A 20,957-nucleotide genomic window follows, 5' to 3' on the forward strand; every position below is an offset into this window, starting at 1 on the left:
AGGGACTTCATTCTGCACTCAGGTTCACGCTATGTATTACTACATACTTTAGTAAATCAGGTATTGTGCTTGCAAAGACAGAGGCTATCAGAACATTTTCAAGTTAAACATGCAGGAAGCCCAGTATAAAAAGGCAAGGCTGTGTGCAGAGCTGCTCTTTCCCTTTCTTTTTGTGTATACATACATATTTATGTAATACAATTAAAGAATGAAAAATACCATAGTATGTAGGCAAAGCTGTATTTTTCTTTAAAGCAATACAGTAAGAAAAAAGCTATATTCAGACTAAAAGGAAAGTGAGAAGGAACATTTCTTTTCATCTGAAATACTATAGAAGTCTGAGGAAATTTTTTTGAGGTTATGTCACCCTTTCCACATTTAACAAAGGATTTATGAAATGGAGCATGATTGGGGGCAGAGTTTTTGTTTCATGTCGTCTTCTTGGCTCTCTTCATCCCTGTTCATGCTTCAGCAACCTATTTTATATTTAGTTTTCCCAGAGCAATCAAAGACAGAACATGGATTAGAGCCCTGAGACCAACTTTAAATGCAACTGAAGCCTGCACTTGGGTAACTGCACTGAGAGTAAAAGTGTCCTAATTGAGGAGATTACTTGAAGTTTAACTAGATACCTGTGAAAAATACACCTCTAGAGATGATAAATCAATATTATTACTGCTGGTTATTTTTAATTTAGGTCGTTGGCCTTTAAAGAGGACTTTGCTCCCTGAAGATGGAAGTAAGAAGGTTGTGCTAGCCTGAGAAGGTGTGATTTTTGAATGGTGTTTTATGACATGTGAGTCATCATACAGAAAAGTTTTAAAAAACATATTAAAGGTACACTGATTTTTCTTCTTCCAGCCAAAAATCTATATTCGTGGCTAGACCCTTTCATTACTTCGGCTGATCTACATTTACCTCCATTTGCTGTGACCTTGTTAAGGGATCTGCAGTGATAATGAAATTGTAGATGATACTTTCAAAAATAGCATCAATTCCCTGCTCAGTTAAAAAAAGCAAATAAACCAAAGGCGCAGCTCTCCGTAGGGTGGGGCAGGCCTGGCTGGGTGGCTTTGGTTTTCCATCGGGGAGACACTGCGCTGGTCTCTCCAGAGTCCGCACAAATTGCCTGCGCCCAGGCTTGCTACTGAGTTTTCTTGTTTAGATAATTAGTATTGCAAGTTCCTAACCTTTGGTTTTTTAAGTCAGTTCTGTTTATTATGTTCATAACCATCAGACTAACCACATTTGCATTTTGGCCTAGGAATAAAATCTGTACATTTATTTTCATTAAGAGGATTATATTGGTCTTGTCCGAAACAATGCGGCAAAACATCACAATTAGTCCGAGTCATCATTGCGAGTGTAGCCAATAATTAGTGACTGATTTGGGAAAAAAAAAAATAAATCCACTTGGGAAGCATGATAATTACCCACATATTTCTTTGGGTCAGGCAGCCATGTTACATCAAACGCTAGATTTATTATTCCATTTAAACCATTTTGAAATAATTAAGAATTGTGTTGTGCATCTGACTGAGCAGATCCAAAGTACAAAATCATACATCTAAATTATGAACCGAATGGAGCATTGCCAGCAAGAATGAGAAGTGAAATACTTTTCTCACTTCCAAGGCAAAAAAGGAGTGAATATGTATTTTCTACACCACCATATTTCAAAATAATTACTGTTTTGTTTCAATTTGTTTTCCTGTGTCTGAAAATGTGCTAAAAATAAACAAAAGTGCTAAAATACAGGCCCAAACACTATCAGGAAAATTTCAGCATCTCTGCAGTGTTGGCTAACCGCACCTCTAGGTACGCTCAGACGTAATAACTGTGCCAGATACGGCCTTGACTGACTGCAGCACTGCATGAGGTTTAGTTTCCTAGTATCAATATATATGATTTGATATTAATATCAAAGCAAGGCTGGGTACCTATTGAGTGAGAACCACCGAATGTGTTTAGTCTCATACAGATCACGTTGTACCAGAGAGCGTCCAGTCACTCTTGTGTCACCTCCACGAGCACTAATTCTTAGGAATGAAGTGCTGTGTGATCTAATTTCTGTATTTCCAAGGGATGAGCAAAAGATGCCTGTGTTAACAACACAACATTTTGGTGAAAAAAATGTTACTTCTAGGCACTCCAAACCAATCTGTTGGCTCCCTGCTCTAATTTGACATCAGTATAATGGCAATAATTTGGAATGTGTCCCATATTTTCTTCCGTAATTTCCCCTTCCTCCTCAATATACAGTGAATCATCAGAAGATGTTTCTGTAAAATATGTATTTTTTTTCTGGGTTAAATCCAATGAGCTGGAAGCAGTGAATTTTTTTCTGCATTGCCTTCAGTAGAGTTAGTTTCAGTAATGTTTGCAGCAGAAAGCATGTGTAGGGGTTAGATTGTTTTATTATTTAATTGCTGTTCAATGATAGTTAAAATAATTGCAATGGAAAAATTAGGGATTTGCAAGTAAAAATATTACTTCTGGAATAAAAGAAATGTTGAGAGGAATGCGGTTACTTAAAAACTGGTAATTTTGCGCAGAATTTGGTAATTTCTCTAAGGATGGAAAATTATTAAAATTACTGCTTGCAACGTGAGTGTGTTGACAAGTATCATCAGTTGTGCTCCAGCGCACACTGCGGCTTCTTCCTTCCTTCAGTGCAGACACAGATTTAACACTGAAGATATTTCCACGGGGCGTGGGGAAAGGAGGTTCCTGCAGCCGCAGGGGCTCAGTCGTCACGATGCAGCGCAGCGCTGGTTTTTCTCCTTTCAATGAAAATCTTAATGATTTCCTAAGATGCCTTGGAAACGCTAGGCGACTCAAACGGTGGTTTAAGAATTGCAATGATTTACAAAGGAGGATGCTGCGACCCAAGCTGACCCGTGGGAGGAGCGGGGACGGCAGTGTGATTTATTGTTCTTTATTGGCATGGAGGTGGTACCCTTCCCCCTGGGCCAGGCACGGTGCTACCCCCAGGGACTGATCCCTGCTCCCAACACCTTGCCGAACAGCTCTGACTGACAGATAACAGGCCGATGGGCTGATTTCCCAGCTCTGTCGCGGGAGGGATCCTTAGGTTCGTGCTTATTCACTGGTCTGCAGGCCAAATCTCTTCCCTTTCCCGTTGTTGGCTGTAACGGGGCTTCCAGCTTAGCGTCAAACACTGAAATCCCGTACGGGGAATTTTTTGCAGCCTCTTGTTGCAGTTTGGGGATTCATGCTGTGAGGACTACATGAAAAAACAGAATAATGTTCCCTATTCCAGCAAGGTCGGTGGTGCTGCGCAGAGTATGTAGTCTTTGTAAAGGGTATTGCATTTAGCAGCGACATTAAACAGTCCCTTTTGGTAGGCTTGGAGTAAACAGTGCACTTCCGAAAAGCAAGAAGTCATTCTTTTTCTTGGTGAAGTTCAACTGTGTTAGGACAGGTGACTTCTATTTATTTTTCGCACTGCTTACCCTTATCAGATGCTCATAAAAGGATCCACGTACTGCTGGGATATAACACGATGTGGGTGCAAAGAGCAGCATGTCCCGGATAAATAATGCAAACCTCTGCCCTGGGATCCCTGCTCCCCCCGGGCAGAGAAAGTTTATTCCCCAAATAACAAAAGCATTTAATGGTCGAGTCAATGGAGCAAAGTGCTGAGACGGGGCCGTTTTCCCCGGCGTTGCAAATGAGTGTCAGCTCTTCTGGAGTTATCGTGTGAGGGGCTGTCAGGAATCAGGAATAAAGCCTTATAGGATGGAGCTGTAACGTGGCAGGCACGATGGCTTTTGAAACCACTATTATCCATCTGCAGGCTTCAAGGGATCATTTCTAATGGCAAGCAGACCTGTTTAACAGAGAGCCTGCCCCCAAACATCACGCAAGCAGTTTCCATGTCTGTAAGGTTCAGTAACCACAGTAATCCCCATCAAGTGCCAACGTCAAATATCAATATCAAGGCAGAAATGAAAAGCAGGTTTGGTTCCAAGCGTTTGGGGCAGCGGTGGATGCCTCCGTCAGTCCATCACCCTGACACATCACGCGGCGTGTTGGATGTGAGGAGCTGCTGGTCCTGACGGGGCGAGTGGCTTGGGAAGGTGCCCAGCAGTCTCTCTGGGAGGTGCGTAATGCCATCATAAATCCTCCCCAATAAGCGATTTGGGAAAGAATAAACACATAAAATGAATCAAGCTGCGCGTGTCAGACAGCGGTGGGTGCTGTTTGCTGGGCCAAGTAGAGGGGTAAGCTTCTTCAGGGGATAAATCCGCTGCATCAGGCTGTGCTAATGCTACCTGCAATGATATAAAACAGGAGAGAAAAATGTGTTTTCTTTACCTTAGGCTAAAAAGCACATTCCTGTCTGATCTGCCTGTGTTCTTGGTCCAGGCTTTCCCAGAGACCTGCTGGCATCCAGTCCCGTATTCTCCAGAAACACCTAGGGTGAAAATGTCTCCAGCCCAGTGAAGGCTTCAACATTAAAGCTTTTAATGTTCAGAAGGACAGAAGTAATTCTTTGCTCAAATTTGGATTTCCAAAAACCCCATGGGGCATGACGTGCTTAGTCACGTAGGAAACCAACCAGACGAAAGGCTTTCTTTTTTAAAGTTTGAATAATGTATATCTATTAATGGTTTTTAAAACATGGTGATTTTTTTTGTTTGTTTGTAGACCTGGTGGGAGGACAGCATCTCCCGTGGGAAGCTGCAGAGTGACTCTGGAGCAGCAGCAGCGGAGGTCTCCAGGGATAACGGCTACCGAGGGTGCCTGGGTCTGAGGTGAGCAGCCCCCGCAGCCCCCGCTTCAGGACCCACTGCAGGATTTTCCTTCGCCACATCTGAGCTATCTATTTGTGCTTTCCCTGCCTGCATGGCAGAGGCACAACTTTTCTGCAGGGCATCGGATCTGTTTGTATGCAAAGTGCTGGGCAGGGACTTGCTCTGTAAGGCACAGACTTTCCTACTGCTATTTTAGTTCAGATTTTCCTCTTATTCTCGAGCGAACCAGATTTACTGCTTGCAGAAACAATATTGGCTCAACTTGCAAAATGTCAGCGTCGAGCTAACTGGGTAATATCTGCTGAGGAGGTGATGGGAGGGGGCTGCGCTGGACGAAGCCGGAGGAGCGGTGGGCTGCGTGCGGCGGGGGGGCACAGCTTCGGCCGTTGTACCCACCCTGCCTTCCGTGGCAACAAAATCAAACCTGTTTTCAGAAGACAAGCAAGAATATGGGCAGAGGGATGGTGTGATGAGATGCAAAAGCCAACACAACAGCACCGGTACCCCCGAGCTGCATCCCCCCAGCAACGACCCCTGTGCTCCCCGGGGGAAAGGCACAGCAGCATCCTGCTCCCAGTTTCAGTATTTGGAGGATTTTTTCCCCAGTTTCTAGCAATTCCTCTTTTCTGCCACTCTGCCTCTCTGGAGTTTTTGCTGACAGGACAGAATGCTGCTAGCAAACACATTATTCATTGTGATTGAGTGCCTAGTAATTACTTTATATATTTTTTCAATTCTCAAATTAAAACCATTTACTAGTAGGAACAGATGTTAAACTCAGGACTCTTGTTGATTGTTAGTGTGACACACACATGAAATGTTTTAAACGAGAAGGCTGATTGAATTTTAAATATGCTGATCACACTGGTGGAATTGAAAATAATTGAAACTGGGAATAACTGAAATGTTTCCAAGAAGAGAAGACAGAGGTGGGGTTGTTTTTCAAACTCCTGATTGCATAAATCATGTGAAATTCTGCAGACTAAACACAACAATCTACTGCGTCTTAGAGTACCAAACATGAGGCTTGCGTGGTTGTTACTTCAAAATGGCAGGTGAAAAGAATTAAAAAAATAAAGCAAAATCTATTTTCAAATCAATACTTCAGGTATTATCCACACACTTGTAGGAGCTTGATTTTTTTGTTTTGTTTTGTTTGCTTATTCAGTAAAATTACCTTTATCAGGAAATCTGGCATTATTGCTTATGGAGGGATTAGTGCCCATCATGAAGGCTGAGCAGATCTCTTGCAGTCTCTTTGCCTGTAGAAAGCCCCAGCTCACTCTCCCAAACTGGAGAAGGTGATGATTTCACTCTGCAAGCGTTGGTGGTAAGAAGAAATGGGCAAATTATTCCAAAACCCCAACTGAGGATCCAAATCTCCAGGCTGAAGGTAAGGGCAACCTATCACTGCTAAAATAAGGAAGATTTTTTTTTTTTTTTTACTTCTGTGGACAAATTTGCCTGTGCATGTATTTTGCATAAGAAAATCAAAACCCCGTCAATGTATTTATGAGAAAAATGTCTATTTTAATCACAATGGAAGATTTTGCAGCTTTACATTTTCTAGTGACCCTAATGCTTTGAAACCTTTCTGCTGGACAGGTGGCATCTCTGCGATGCTCCTGGGGAGTGAGATATGGGTTCTGCTCCCATGCTTGTCCTGAAGCCGCTGGGGGTCTGGCATGAAGTCTGCAATATTGGTTCCACCAACCTATAAAGCGGGTTATTTTCCAACTCTGCAAAGGTACTGAGAGACTTAATTACTGTCTGCAGAACACTTTCCTATAGTTGAATGAGAGAAGATGCATGTCTTGTACGCAGAGCTTTTTTTTTTTCGTAAGCTGACTTTGCAGGATTTATTGCATACAAGGAATGAAAATTTGAGTTTGGAAAGTAATACAGTAACAATTGCAATTAACCTCCACAACCCCCACGTAACCCCCAGGTGTTGGGTTTAAATCACACTGCTTTTAATTAAGTTTAGTGGCCAAGTACTGCTTGTTCTAAAGCATTTTACTGGCACTTCTTCTGCAACAAAATGCTTTAAAGCCTGACTGTTGTGCCAGCTTGACCCCATGTGAGCTAACGCCAAAAGGTAACAACATAGGAGAGGAAATACAGGTCGAAAAAGCAGTTACTGAGCAGGTACAACTGCTATTTGTTACAAAACACTTTGGTATATATGTACTTTCCTCTTACGTCTGACATAATTTACAGACTTATAACACTTGCTGAACTTCTCAAAATGAGAAAACTCCCACTGAGACAGTAAATTGTTGTTGCATTGAATGATCCTTGACAATCTATTGTCACAATACGTGCCACATTAAAACAGTCTGGCACCGATACTGGAGAAAGTCTTCTGACGTACGTCGTCTTCTGGGGCTGTCATGCTTTTATTGTGTTCATGATCCATGGAGGAAAGGTTGCTAATAGCAGACATCATTGACCCACTGGTGGTAATTGCTGTGAAAACATTATTCAAGCTTATTATGTTAATGACAGAAGGATGAGGCACTTCCTAAAAAGTTAGTATGGCATCACCAGAGATGCTTTATTTATTTAACTGATTGATCATTTAAAGGTTTATAAAACGCCTTCTCTGTATAATAACACTGCATAATCATGTACATACAAATTAAACAATCCACAAAGCTAAAGGCAGAATGGTTGTTGAAGATCTGATTTTCATGTAAAAACTCAAGACTTTTATGGGCTTATTTACATAACAAGTCATGGTCTAGTCTCCTTTACCAGTGTCAGCCCGCCACGGAGCTGGCTTCAGCTGTAAATTTTTACGGTTTGGAGCTAGTGGAATACAAGAGAATGGTTCGCATATTTTAGTGATTTGAAATACTTTTTTTATTGAAGAAAACAGTGTAATTTTCTTCCAGCAGAATGATTTCTTCCCTAAAAATGCGATGCTTGCACACTTTCCCAGGGCAAAGTTATGGCTTTTCTCCTTCCAGTTAATGCCTGCAGACTGCCTCCTCCGTATGTATTCTCCTTTCTACCAGGAACAAATCTACTGCAAACTCTAGGTCTGAGCATCCCTGATCCCCTGGAGCCGGGGGAAAGTATAGCTCACACTGCTCTCTGACTGGTTAAACCAAAGTAGATAAAAAGATCTTTACATAGACAAGATGTAGGATAGGCGTGTCCTCCAGCTGGAGAAGCGCAGCAGAAATAGTCAAACTATTTCTCAGTATAAATGGTCTAACCAAGGGATCTGGAGGGTCTCTCCCAAATTTGATGACAATGATCTCTAAACCAGACATGGCTGATCCAGCGAGGAAATTGCGGAGTGGAAGCTATGACCCAAAGCCTGGAGGCTGATGCAGTTCTGTCAGCAGAGCAGGAGAGGTGACTAAGAGCAAAACGAAGGCCAAGGCTACCCTGCTCTTGCTTCTGGCTTAGCCCTCCGTATTTCCTCCAGGCTCAGCCTTCAGGCCCTCAGATCTCCTCGTTTCACAATGACTTGACTTGCCATCAAAGGACAGTTATAGCAATTCCATTTGTATCATCTTAGACTCATTTGACTGCAACCAGAGAGCTCTAGAAATGGATTAATTGATTTTCATGTTCAGAAGAGGCCATTCCCCATTTAACCTATGTATCTGTTGCTACAGATTTTCACATCTTTTCAATCTATTTATGTGTTCGACAGATCTGACAAAATGTCTAAAACCAAACAGATCTGAAGCATTTATTTTCTCTTTCCTATCTTTACTGCCCCATCTAGTGCAGAAACATGCCTGCTTCCTTTTGCTTTGCAACTTAATGCAATTTTTGCATTTGCAGCCCATACCAAGCTGCATAGAGGATATAACAAAATGCTGCAACATTTGACAAGTTTTTGAACAGCGTGGCCAAAACTTACATTTGTGTCAGCCTGTATTAAATCAGTCCTGCACTTTTTTTTAGCAGTTATGACTTTGAACTTCTACATGAAACAGAAACACCAACCCTTTACAGATGAAGTACATAAATAAACCTTTGCTTCAACAGCCTTTAGAAAAAACAGTGCTTTATGGCAAAAAGTCCCTCACCACACTCCTCTCTCATATATTAGAAAAAAGGAAAAAACAGATGTTTGCTGTGTATTCAACGGCTGGAAGAGAAAGCAGGTTTACTACCTTATTTTCCATCTTATTTTTTACTGGGTAGTTCAAATCAGAATGAAAAAAAAAAAAACCAAAACAGAAGTTAATGTTTTGACATACCTCAGTTCTTGCCACCTTCCCAGCATCTGTGTTACTTAATAAAAAATCAATCATCAGATGGACGGATGAGTTTTCATGGCTCTTTTTGGTCTACAGGCCGCAGGGGGCAACATCTGTTTCTCCTCATCCTTTTCCCCCCTCGAACAGGAAATTAAATACAAATTACTAAATTAAAGTAACCTGAGGAATTAATTTAATTAAAAATAAGAAAGTTCAGGCTTGAGTCTCTTTGCTCCTGTCCTTCTGAAGGTTATGCTGCTGGAGCTGAGCCGGTGGGAGCGCGGTCCCCTTTGCGACTGTGCTCATCGCCGCCACTCTGACGGAGCGTGCGGTCGGGTGCACGTCTGCATCTCCAAAGCTATTCCAGCGCTGTCAGCTGCTATTGATTAAACTGTATTTGATATTGCTATTGGTGGCTGATTGGTGCCAATCAACTTCATTGCTGGCTTTGAAAACTCAGTGGTATGGTTGCAGCTTCCCCAACCGGTCCGTTGCATGAATACTGATAAAGTACCCTCGGCTTAGGCGAGAGTCATTAGAAGCCAGCTGAAATGTTAGTAATTCAAGTATTTCTGGCGAGAGTTCGCTGTTCTGAGCATCCCTGTGTGAGCATCTGATTCTGATATTCTGAGCACACAAATCATCTTTCTGGATAGAAATTCAATAGCTCTCCCCAGAACTACCTGTTAAAACTCAGACAGTAGATTAAATATTTACTTGTTCCTTCTCAGGTACTTCTGGTTCGCCAGGAGAATTTAAAGTGCTATTAAACGCTGTGGAGCGGCTGGGCAGTAGCAGGAAAAGCGCCCGGGGCTGGCGCTGGGGGCACGGTGGTGGTGGTGCTGGTGGTGCTGGTGGTGGTGCTGGTGGTGCTGGTGGTGGTGGTCCTCAGCGAAGCCCCACGGGGTCCAGGCACCCGCGCTCACAAAGCCACCCTCCCGCACTCTTTGCACTTCGACATTGTAGATCCTGCATAAACCTTGCCTGGGCTTTGACACCACAGCCTGTGGAAGTCCAGAAGATCTGCTACGAGCTGATTCAGCAAAGTGATGAAGCCCGTATCTAAATTCCCCTTAAAAATCACTGCAAGGTGAACAAGTGCTTAGAGTTTAGGAGAGTATGTGGTTTTGAGTACGAGTGGGTTTACGTTTGGGTGTGGAGTTACACCTTGGGCTGAAGTGCTTTGAATCAGAGCCTGAATTAGGTCTCCTCTGGTTAGTTTTTATAGACACGAGATAGGGGCAGTGTGCTGGCAACTGAACTAGTAATTTTGCTATTTAAAAATCAAATGAACTAGGATGCCAGTCTCTCATGCTTTTCCCCACCTTATTCTTAAGTAATATCTGTGCAACCATTGAATATTTTGTTCTATTTTGTTTCATTAGAAACTGATGTGGCCAAAATAATTCTGTTTTTACTGTTGGTGCCCAGCTAATGTTTCCTTTTATTTCATTATTCATTCCATTCACTTGGCCTAAAATTGATGCTTGATTGTCTTGTAAACTACTTTTCAAATGCACTTCTAAACTGCAAAAATATAGGAGCGGTTGGTACAATATATTCCAGTAGCGTTAGGCCAAATGACAAGATACAGTGGATGTTAATAAGGTCAGGCTTTCAGTGGTAACCCACCTGAGTGAGGCTTTTTTGTGTGACTTGTAAAGGTGGATTATAAACACATCCAGCAACAGTTAAAAAAGCAATTTAGACACAATGATCTTATTTCACTCAACCATATGGACTTTATATCTCTCACATCCTTTATTCCATGTACAGTTTTTTTCTCTCTTGAATGGCTGCTTGCTGTAACAGCTGTGCACTGTACAGAAAAGCCTGAAATCTGAACTAGACAGAACACTGATCTTGTATTTGCAAATAGATATGAATTTATTGCAGGAGCGGGGGATAACTGTTTCGAGTTTTGCAAGCTTCTCTCTGCTTTGGAAATGACTGGCAGAAGGTCAGTGAATATGTGGAGAGGTAATATAAGAGAACTTTGGCAGATTTGCTTTGCAACTCATACTTTTTATGTATTCAATTTCATAAAAGACAGAAAAAGGAACTTCAGTGCAATTTACTTTGGAAGTTAATTGGAGAAGACATTCAAGTCTTAAGTAAATCAGCTCTATATCATTTGACACACAACATTACTTCAATTAGTATGACTTTCACCATTATCTAGACGGAGGAAAAGATGTACCATGCTAATCAGAATATTAAAGTGACACTAGCATTTATATATAATGAATATTTACTTAACAAATGAATGCATGATAAATGAGATTGGTCTAGGAATCTTTCTCAGTAGAAAAGACAGATGTGGATTTTTCCCCCCTCAGGAAATTCTTTCTTGAGCCTAATCCACTTATCAAATTTCCAGTGCATCTTAAGCTGATACCTCCGTCCCCCCACAGAGCAGCTCATGTCACAGCTTGTACAGGGTTTTCTGCACATATGGGAGTCGTATGCAATTTTCTGAATGGCCCACGAGGCTGAAAGCTATTTTAAGGCAGCTCTTTTACACGTGTTTCTACGCCAGTTGACCCAACCACAGATAATGGGTCCAAATCTGAAGCATGAAGCCCCATATTCAACCCAATTTTCACAGTCAGAGCACTGTGGTCACAGGGTCCATGGGTTAACGTGTGGACTATCTAAAGCTGAACAAGTTCCAGGTCCAATGTCAGTACAGACGTGCTTAGGGTTGTGGACATACATCTTCTCTAATGCTCTCCCAGTAAGACTCATGGACTCTTCAGTGTGTTCCCTCGTGGTTATTTCTGGATCACGCAGGCAAAGCACAGCTGGACAGCCGTATGTAAGCCTCGGTGCACAGTAACAGAGGTATCCACCATCCTCCGGAGTGTGTGCAGTTGTAGGCTTTTCTCTGAGTTTTGTTTGGTTGAGTTTTTTGGGGAAGAGGCACATTTTCACACCCAGAAGAATAATGAGATTAAAATTAGCCTCTGTTTCCTATATAAAGCATGTTGACAAATGCTGACCTGGAGCTCCACATTGAGACGTGCACTGAACTTTACTTTGAAAACTCACGGCCAGAGTTAAAGAAGTGAATTTGTGCACGTTTCCTCCATCTGCTTCTGTGGTAACCGCCTGGAGAAGGACACGCAGGCTCTTCCCATCCACCAGGTAAAGGGTAGGGAATATACAGGGATTGGCTCCTTGGTGCTGAAAGCCCCAGGAATTTTTAATAACATATAGTCTAGGATGGAATAATCTTCAGGAGGTAAAAGAAGAGTCTTTTTAGCAGCTCATTGCTGAGTATAGCAGTGAAGTATAACCAGGGGCTCTTGTCCATAATGGTACATCGGGGTTACAACTTCCAAGATTTCAGCACTTCTTGGACATCACAGGCCCTTGTGCTCCATGTTTAAGATGCGGTTAGCTCCAATGTTGGTGTACAGCAATTCGAATATACAGTAACCTTGTACTAGCATTGTCACGATCATTTCTTGGCCATCCATCACACCAGTATCTCAGCATCCTTATGTAGAGCAAGTGACACCTTCCAGCAGCAAAGGAACTTTGATCGCATCTTATCTAGAGCTCAGCATGGAGGTTAGCTCTCCAATAGCTCTGTCTGGAAGGGTAAATCAGGTGTTTTTGCTGGATTTTTCCACCACATATACAAAATCTTGGGAGGAGATTTTGTTGCATAGGTGATGGGCGGTGTGGCTCCTGTGTTGATTTATTTTGCTTTATTTCATGCTGTTCAAGTTTGTTCTTCCCAAAGCCTTTAATCTTCCCGGAGGGAAGATGTTGATGCAAAGTTGAAAGCGTTGAAACAAACCATCCATACACTCAGTGCCCCTCGCTGGGAATTGCCCCAGACTCTAAAAAGAAGAAAAGGGGGATTCTAAGAGCCCATGATTGCTAGTGAAAGTACAGATACAACACTCGCTCTTCCCAATGAACCTGCCGTGGATCTCCCAGCAGTTTCACCTACAGCAAGCACACGGATGATGCAGCCCCGTGCTTGTGCCGGGGGCTGGCTCTCTTTCCCACCAAGACGGATAAACTGTGCTCATAACCAAACTCCTGCACATTAATATTACCTTGTTGACTTCTCCTACAACAGAGGAAGTCAGCAACTGCAAAATCGAGTAGCATGCGAGGCTCATTTTCTTGGAGTGTGCGATGACCATTGACAGGTTTTGTATGTATGACTGACACAGTAGATTAACTTACAATAAAAATGCAACTTTCACATAAATGACATCAGGAGATATCTTTAGTGCTATGCTCATCTGCCTGAAGGGACAATGTGATTTTCTATTACTGCTAAGATGCACAATAGCATTGCTCGGCTGATTTGGTTTTATTTTTATATTGTGCTGCCGGTTCAATTACAAATATAGACAAGTGGCATCAATGGCAATAAAGCATCCATCCTCCAAAACCCAGGTTCCTCTACCATTCAAACAGTGAGGGCACCTAAGAAATCATTGGGCACTTCTGAAAATGTGGTATCATTGTAACATTGAAAAAGGTAGGTGTTTGGATTGACACGTTCCCTTAAATGCATTGTTTTACCCAAGTGAAAATGTATTTGTTGATCTTTTATAGCACCTTTCAGATCTGGAATAGGCATGTCACATCTATGGCAAGAGTAGATTTATTTCTCAAGAACGTCCCTTTCTGTCACTTCTATTTGCCTGGTTTGTTGAGTTTACAAACCTTTGGAAAAAAATCGCAGTTTGCACATACTCAGCTAAGATATTTAAGATTTTTTAGAAGTCATATTAATCCAGGTTTTTGCCTACACTGGGCAGGCTGTGGCTTGGGACACTCCCTGCAATTGCATCTCTGACAGCAATGTGTATGCAAGGAAGGCTGTATGATGAAGTTTCTTGATTTTTTTTTAGGGCTTGATATTGTGACCTTAGTGATACTCTTTTAGCACAGCTTCTGCCTTTGGATGTGCGTGGGGCTGAAATTGTGTTTCCTTTGCCACACGTAGAAGTGACCTAACTTCCACGCGCTGTCTTACCCTTTTTATTAACGTTATCTTGCCACAGAACAGGGGGTGAATGCGAGAAGAGTCGAGCGCAAGTTGATTCACCTGCTATCTTATTGTCTGCAGTACATAAATCTTGAAAAGTGTGCTTTGAATGGGAAAGGATACCGACTTAATGATACATTTACTCTAACTACAGCTGGGCGTGCGTGGAATCCTAATGTGCGCTGCAGACTCTTCATTGTAACAGATGTTGCTTTCTGCTTATAAAGTAAGTTTATTGCATTAGCTGCCTGTAAGCAGTTTACTCTCTAGAAGATTCATAAAGTAAATTAAAATTATCTAATTATTTGTTATCTAATTTAATAGAGAGATGGTCTTGATCTTTAGATATTACACATATATTATTATATTACAAGCCTGTATGGCAGAGGTCCCTTTCTGAGCTCTGAACAGCTACTGAACATGAAGAGAAACTTCTACTCCCCACAGCCACATCTAGGGATTGGCTGCAATAGCCTTACCAGGGAGAACTCACTGGACTATGACTTTTATTTATAGATATTTTTCTGCGGATGCCTGTCCCTCTGCCCGTTCACCCGTCTCCTAGCAGAGTCCTGCTGCTCGCGGCAGCTCGCTCGGCGGTCGAGAGCCCCGCTCTGCTGCGACGTCTCTGACCCGTCCCTTCTCACGAGGTTTCTCTTCTGCCAGGTTCCCGCAGAGACGTTGGGGCACGGAGCACACAGGAACGCTCCAACCAGACCACAGCGGTTCATAAGCTTAGCTGATGGCCAAAACAGTGTTTATTATTTACTAATCCTTAGTTAATTCTCCTCTCCCTAACTGACCATTTTGCTTCCGGACCTGAAAAAGTGAGACCTCCCTCCTGCCCTCTGAGCTCCTGGCTTTTTTGCTAGCATCTTTGACCTCGGTCTCGCAGGCTCTTGAGTTGGGGTGAAAGAGGCTGGGTCCATCATTCGGGATTGCTCCGGCCCATTGCCTCGTGCTTCGCGTTCAGCGCGGGGTGAGAGGGGGGCTTGGTTTGGAGCAGGAGGTCCCACGCGCTTGAAGGGGAGAACAAATGAGCCCTCATTCTATTGTAATGCTGATACGTACATTTTATCCTGTAATTTTCTGAGTCATTATGACAAATTGCTCCTGCTGATATCACTCATTTCCCCACAGATCTCTTAACTCCCAAGTCAGCGTGTAGCAAGCTGCAAATGGTATTTCAAAATGAAAAATCACAGGTGTTTTCTGGATGTCATCCAAAGAAAGGAGCGCAGATTTCAGGCAGAAATCAAATCAGACAACATGGAAAGATCCCCCCGAACATCTCAGACAGTCAACAGATGGTAGTTGTGCCATTAAGAGTCAGCCTTCTCACCTGGGAAACTCATGGCCATGAGCAGCAAAAGTGTACGTTTAAATTAAGTCTTCTATAAAAAGCTTTTAATAAGGAAGGGCTGAAACAGCAGTAATGCCATGCCACAGACTTCGGTGCTGTAGGAGAAACAGGGGAAAAAACATCCTTTGCTGCATACCGTGTCCTGACTGCTAAATGTAGTGAAAGTCCACATCATCTTCAGAGCGCCACTTGATTCTATATATTATATAAATATATATATATTTAAAAAAAATATATATATACACATTTTGCTTCTTTGCACTTATTCTTCGTGCTTTGGATAGAGATGCCCTATTGTTTTCCAGTGGAAGGAACGTGTGTATGTGTTCTCTGCTGTTACTAGACCACAGTAATGGCTTTAGCTGGCATGTCATAGAGGACCATCCTGGAAAGGATCTTTTGAGACGATGTTATCGCAGCCCAGATTAGCTATTTAGGGAAGAAATTGTTTGGTGATAATTTTAGGTTTTGTTGCAATTTAGAGTTTTTTTATGGTTTTGTGTTTTGCAGGAAGCACTGTAATAAAGTAGTAACAGCACCTTCATGTAGTTAATAATTGTCTTGTCTTTACTAGTTTATTCTATTCTGTGCCTGATTTGCTCAAGATGTTGGGGAAGTCCTATATCTTTTCCTTATCCCTCTCTCCACCTGACAACCACATTAATACATGTTATTTAAAAAGAAGATACCAAACCCTTAGCAGGATTCTTTATGTCTTTGCTTAAGCCTGCTGGATAAATATAATTTATGTAGTCTTCATTGACACTATCTATTTCTGATGATGGAGAAATGAATAATGCAGTTACGAGAGAGCCTTACTCTTGGATTACCTGTAACTCTGAGTGAGTACATACATGTTACTCTGTGCCGGACCTGTCGGAGTATGCCCAGGGCTGATGTAAACAAAAATTCATTTCTGAAACTGAAGATATGAATGTTCAGGTAGATGCTTGTTGATTATCCAGCCTCTCCTTTCTGAAAACATGAGAATGTACAAATTTATAAATAGCACTTATCATCGCCAAAATGTAGCTACTCGTAAAAGCACATAAAATTCCAAAATTTATACAAAATTGCAGAAATAAATCATGGGAGGTTTGTATTAGAAAAATAGAATAAAAAAAATTATTTTAATAAGGATTAGTTTAAGTTGAAGTGCAGATTTTCCTTTTGCTGTTTCTTTTTCTCTGCAGTGACTACAGTTGAATTCCTGAGATACATGTGTTAGTTGTGAAAACACTGTCACAAGGTGTCTCGGCTTTAATACTGCAAGAAATACAAATCCTACATCTGTAGGAGAACACTTTGTGTCTGGCTCGGCAAAAATAGCTGCAGGGAAGCTATGGTGCTGGGTTTTAATGATGTACTGTGTTGTTAATGATAACTACTTAATATTTTACTTGTATATTCCTTTGGGCTCATATAAACAGCAGCTCTCCTAAGCACTGCAGAAAGACGCAAAATGATAAATTAAGCTAGGTCAAAGAGGAGAAATTATTTTAAATGAATACAAACTTCTAATTTGTCTGGACATTTAATGAATTGAAACGCCAAAGTTGCTAGAGATGACAGCATTGTAAATCCTATTTATCTCTACTAAAATTTCCTTATTTTTTCCCCACTCCTTCGTGCACTCATACATCAAGTCAATGTAGTGAGACTTGCTCTGCTGAAGTGGAACCAGAAGTCAAATTTTGCACTCCTAGGGTACCCATGGGGCCACCTTTGGGTAACTGGTCCATACTGGGATTGTGCGGACCAAACCTGCCAGGGCATGGTAGGGTGCGGTGTAATCTGTATGTGTGGCACTTCCAGTTACCATAGTATTTGCTGGATTCATTTATATTTACATATGGCTATTCTTAACTAGCGATCTTGGACTGCCCCTCAAAGGTTATGACTACATGTAACCCCAAGCTATGCCATACAACCACAATCCAGTCTTTCCCTCTGGAGTAAAGGTACAAGAAGAATAATTTCTTGACATTTTTGTCATCACAGGATGTTTTTTGCACAGTCCTAATAGTAACAGTTAATGCATGTCACATCATACATGACTTCTGTGGTCTACCAATATATGGCAGAGGCTGCTGCCTTGCCCTGTCATTAAATAATTAAATGATGTGATGGCACAAACAAAAATGTAGTAAATAAAATGGGACAAATGATTAAATAACTTAAAATTCACCCACTAAGACATTAAAAATATTAGTTTGTGAATATTTATTATGGGAAGGATGAGTTTAATGAAGATTTAAACATCATCGTCACTGAACTGATGCTGCTTAGCTAAAGTATCTGCCGGATACTTACCGCAGGAAGATGAAATTGCATGCCCCATGTAGTGACCATAAAGCATCTTAAAAAAAGAAAACAGCATGCTGGTTTAAACTTATGGTTCTGCAGTTAATTACAAATTGGTGCTGCAGCTGATGAACTCTGGACTCAGCAGCACAGTCCATGAGCTGATTCACTCCCAGGCCAGGCAGGGCGCAGGGGCACACTGACACCCTCCAGGACGTTTGCTTCACATCCAAGTAGGGATTTACTGATCCTGCAGTACCTTATCTTCAAAGGAAATTAAGGGCATAAATCCCCGTATGCTGGATTGAAGCCATTAGCGATCAGATTATTAATACTGCTAACAGCCATCTTGAGGATTGCAGGTAGAAATGTTTTTTCTTTTTTTTTTCCATTTTGAAAATGGCTTCGCCTTCTCCAATAACTGAAATATTGCCAAATCCAGTATTCCTATTGATTGTTTCATATTCAGAAGACCATTGCTCCTTCCAATTATTTTTTATGCCAGTAGCCAGTCAGGGCGCTGATCCTTTTTGTTCTGGATGCTGCACAGTGAAAGGAAAGCAGCTTGCTGCCATGAAATATTGCCCAGCGAGGCAGAAGGTGGAAAGACATCTGCGCTTCATACACGGAGCAGTCGGAGTGGCAGATGCCAATCCTGCAATGAGCTCCATTACTGCTCCTTGTTTCCAGCTTCACTTTTTCATGTGCCCGTAGCAGGGATGAACATCTCCCAGGCAGGTCCCGTGCACATTTTGCAGCAGGGGTACGTCCCCGTCCCTCCTCCCACCCCACCGAAGTCACTCCATGAGGTGGCATTAACTCACGTCACCCCTGCCATCTATCTCGTCATGGGATCCCATCCTGAACCCAAGCAGAAAAGGGATCTCATGGACATTTCTCATGTTTAGCGCGTGTGTGTGGGACACACACCTGCAGTTCTTTCTTCGCTCAGTTGCCCGTGGGAACTCTCCTGCTCTAACTCCTGCGAGGCTGAAACCTCCATCATGTGTTGAGTTTCATCCTGCAAAACTTTGCTGTCTTCCATGAATTTTTCTGGCACTGATTGAATCTCAAGAGCAAAAGTAAATACATAAGGGGAAAAAAAAAAAACGGGTTTTGCTGTAGAAGCTTGCTGGAAATGATGAATTAATTATGTCCTGATCTGTTAAAGGACTCTAGTAATGTTGTACTCTTACAGTTCTTGGCTTTCTTCTTCCATCCAGCACAGCTCCAGTAATCAGATGGTGTCCTGTCCCTGTCACCTGGAAAAGCCCCCCCTACACCCCCGGGGGAATGGTGTGGCTCTGTCACCCCCGGAGCGGCCGTGCTCGCTGGTGACACATGCCGAGCCGGACCCCAGGCTCGACCCTCGCTGCCGGCGCTGCCTCCACGTGCCGGCGAGCTCAGACCCACCGTTGGGTGCTGCCAACATGTTAGACCCTTTCTGTTACAGCAGGACCCTCTTCCACCTCACGCAACCAAGCAAACGATGCCGGTAAGGAGTGGGCGGCCGGCGACGGGCTGTGGTTTTGCTGCAGAGACAAAGCACACGACGTCCCAGGCTGGCAGAGCCTCAGCTGCGTCCAAAAATCCCGGCGGCTGAGGCTCCCGTGCTCCTTCAGGTGCCAACTCCGGACACAGCGGACAGCTCGCTACAGCCATTCATAAAGTTCGTCTAACAAATATTTTTCCCTCTGACAGGAGAAAGGACAGCAAATCCTTGAAGATGCCATATTCACTTTATTGAAGGTCTGGAAACCGGCAGCCTGTACCCGGGGCTTTTTTTGGCACTGAGTTTTCAGCAATCTCATGGCACGCTCTGGACCATCCCAGCCTTCCCGAGGAGGTGTGAAAGTGAGCGTAAATCTTCCCGGCTATCACTCGCCCATCGATCGCGAGGTGCTTGGCAGCGATCTGAACGGTTTTGTGAACAATGTGTGCTACACAACCGGCATCCATTAGCTGCCTCTCTCCTGCAACACCACAAATACATTATTCGCCCCTAGTGACCGTCTCCTTCCAGGCTTGCATTACCACCATTGCCACTACAGCCCCTAATTTATTGGTCAGGGTGTGCTTTTCAACGATATTTACAGCCTGGCTTAATAGCGTGTCTGCATTTTGTTTGCTGCAGATGATAATTCAGGGATTTGTTTGGCTGACTTAAAGAAACACTTTGAAACAACTGCCAGTGGGTTTGATTTTATTGCAGGAAGGATTTCAATAAACACAAATTTAACATAGCCTGTATGATCACTCGATGTTTTGTGAAGACCATATCAGCCTCCACCCTGCTTTGGTGATGTTTTGAAGGGACGTTTGACACAAACCTGATTATAGCTCCCCAAAACCTGTACCTTATCTAGAGTCCATTTTCTCTGATACTGTGGCCACTGGACTCTGCGCCAGGAGACCTTTTCCTGGTGCTCTCACTCATAAGGTGTCAGTAGAAGTCGCTAATCAACGTAAGGCTGGTTATAAAAATCTAGCTTACAGCAATCAGCAGACTCTTGGCTTATTGGAGGGACAGTGGCCAGTTTTTAAGAGTGCTGTACTCTTACTTTCAATATAATGCCAGGTAGGTGCATCTGCTAATTGTACTTCCCCCCCCTGTAATGATAACATGGATCAGTTTTTTTCCTGGTCTTGCCTGGGAAAGGCAGGTCCTGCAAAGCGGCTGGAGTCCCGCAGCTCCCATCGCATCCGAGGAAACCACGAGTGAGCAGCAAGAGCTGGGAGTCAGCCTGTGGTTGAAACTGCAGTAATTAGAAATAGCACCTTCTCTGTTGCCCTTAGTCCTCCCACGCTTGCCAAAACCATCCTGCCTGGATTAAAATGCCTTCCAGTGTGTCTGGAGAACTAGTGGCTGACCTGCTAGTGGATGAAGTGTTGTGCCACTTGCACGACGGCTATTACTGCTGAACATTTTTTTCCCAGCTAACTTCCAAGTGTTGTCGCATACTGATGCCAGAGCAGCAGTTTCAGGGTGTTTATTAGAGCATCCCTGTGTATCCCAGGCCCCTGAGCCCCCGGGGCCTCTAACAAGTGAAGCTGCGTTCGTTGACCGTAACACAAATTGACTGCTACTTGTGCTGATGTTTTCAGCATAATTCATTGCGGCTTGAACATGTTGACTATCTGCATAATTTCTCCTTGAATAATTTTACTGCCATATGGGATACTGCAGACCTTGAGCTGCAGGCTCTGCCTATAACCCCTCCGTGCATTAACGAGTCTCACTCAACGAGCGGTGCACAGCAACC

General features: G+C 42.9%; 1 long non-coding RNA gene across 1 annotated transcript; it reads left to right on the forward strand.

The window, feature by feature from the left end:
- The first annotated feature begins 13,961 nt into the window (after positions 1–13,961).
- Positions 13,962–18,970, forward strand: LOC128134334 (uncharacterized). The gene is made up of 3 exons (XR_008232722.1): positions 13,962–14,253; positions 15,168–15,401; positions 18,918–18,970. It is a non-coding gene; the product is annotated as an uncharacterized LOC128134334 (long non-coding RNA).
- Positions 18,971–20,957: the final 1,987 nt, after the last annotated feature.

This window comes from Harpia harpyja, chromosome 20, assembly GCF_026419915.1.
Source record: "Harpia harpyja isolate bHarHar1 chromosome 20, bHarHar1 primary haplotype, whole genome shotgun sequence".
NCBI classification, from domain to species: Eukaryota; Metazoa; Chordata; class Aves; order Accipitriformes; family Accipitridae; genus Harpia; species Harpia harpyja.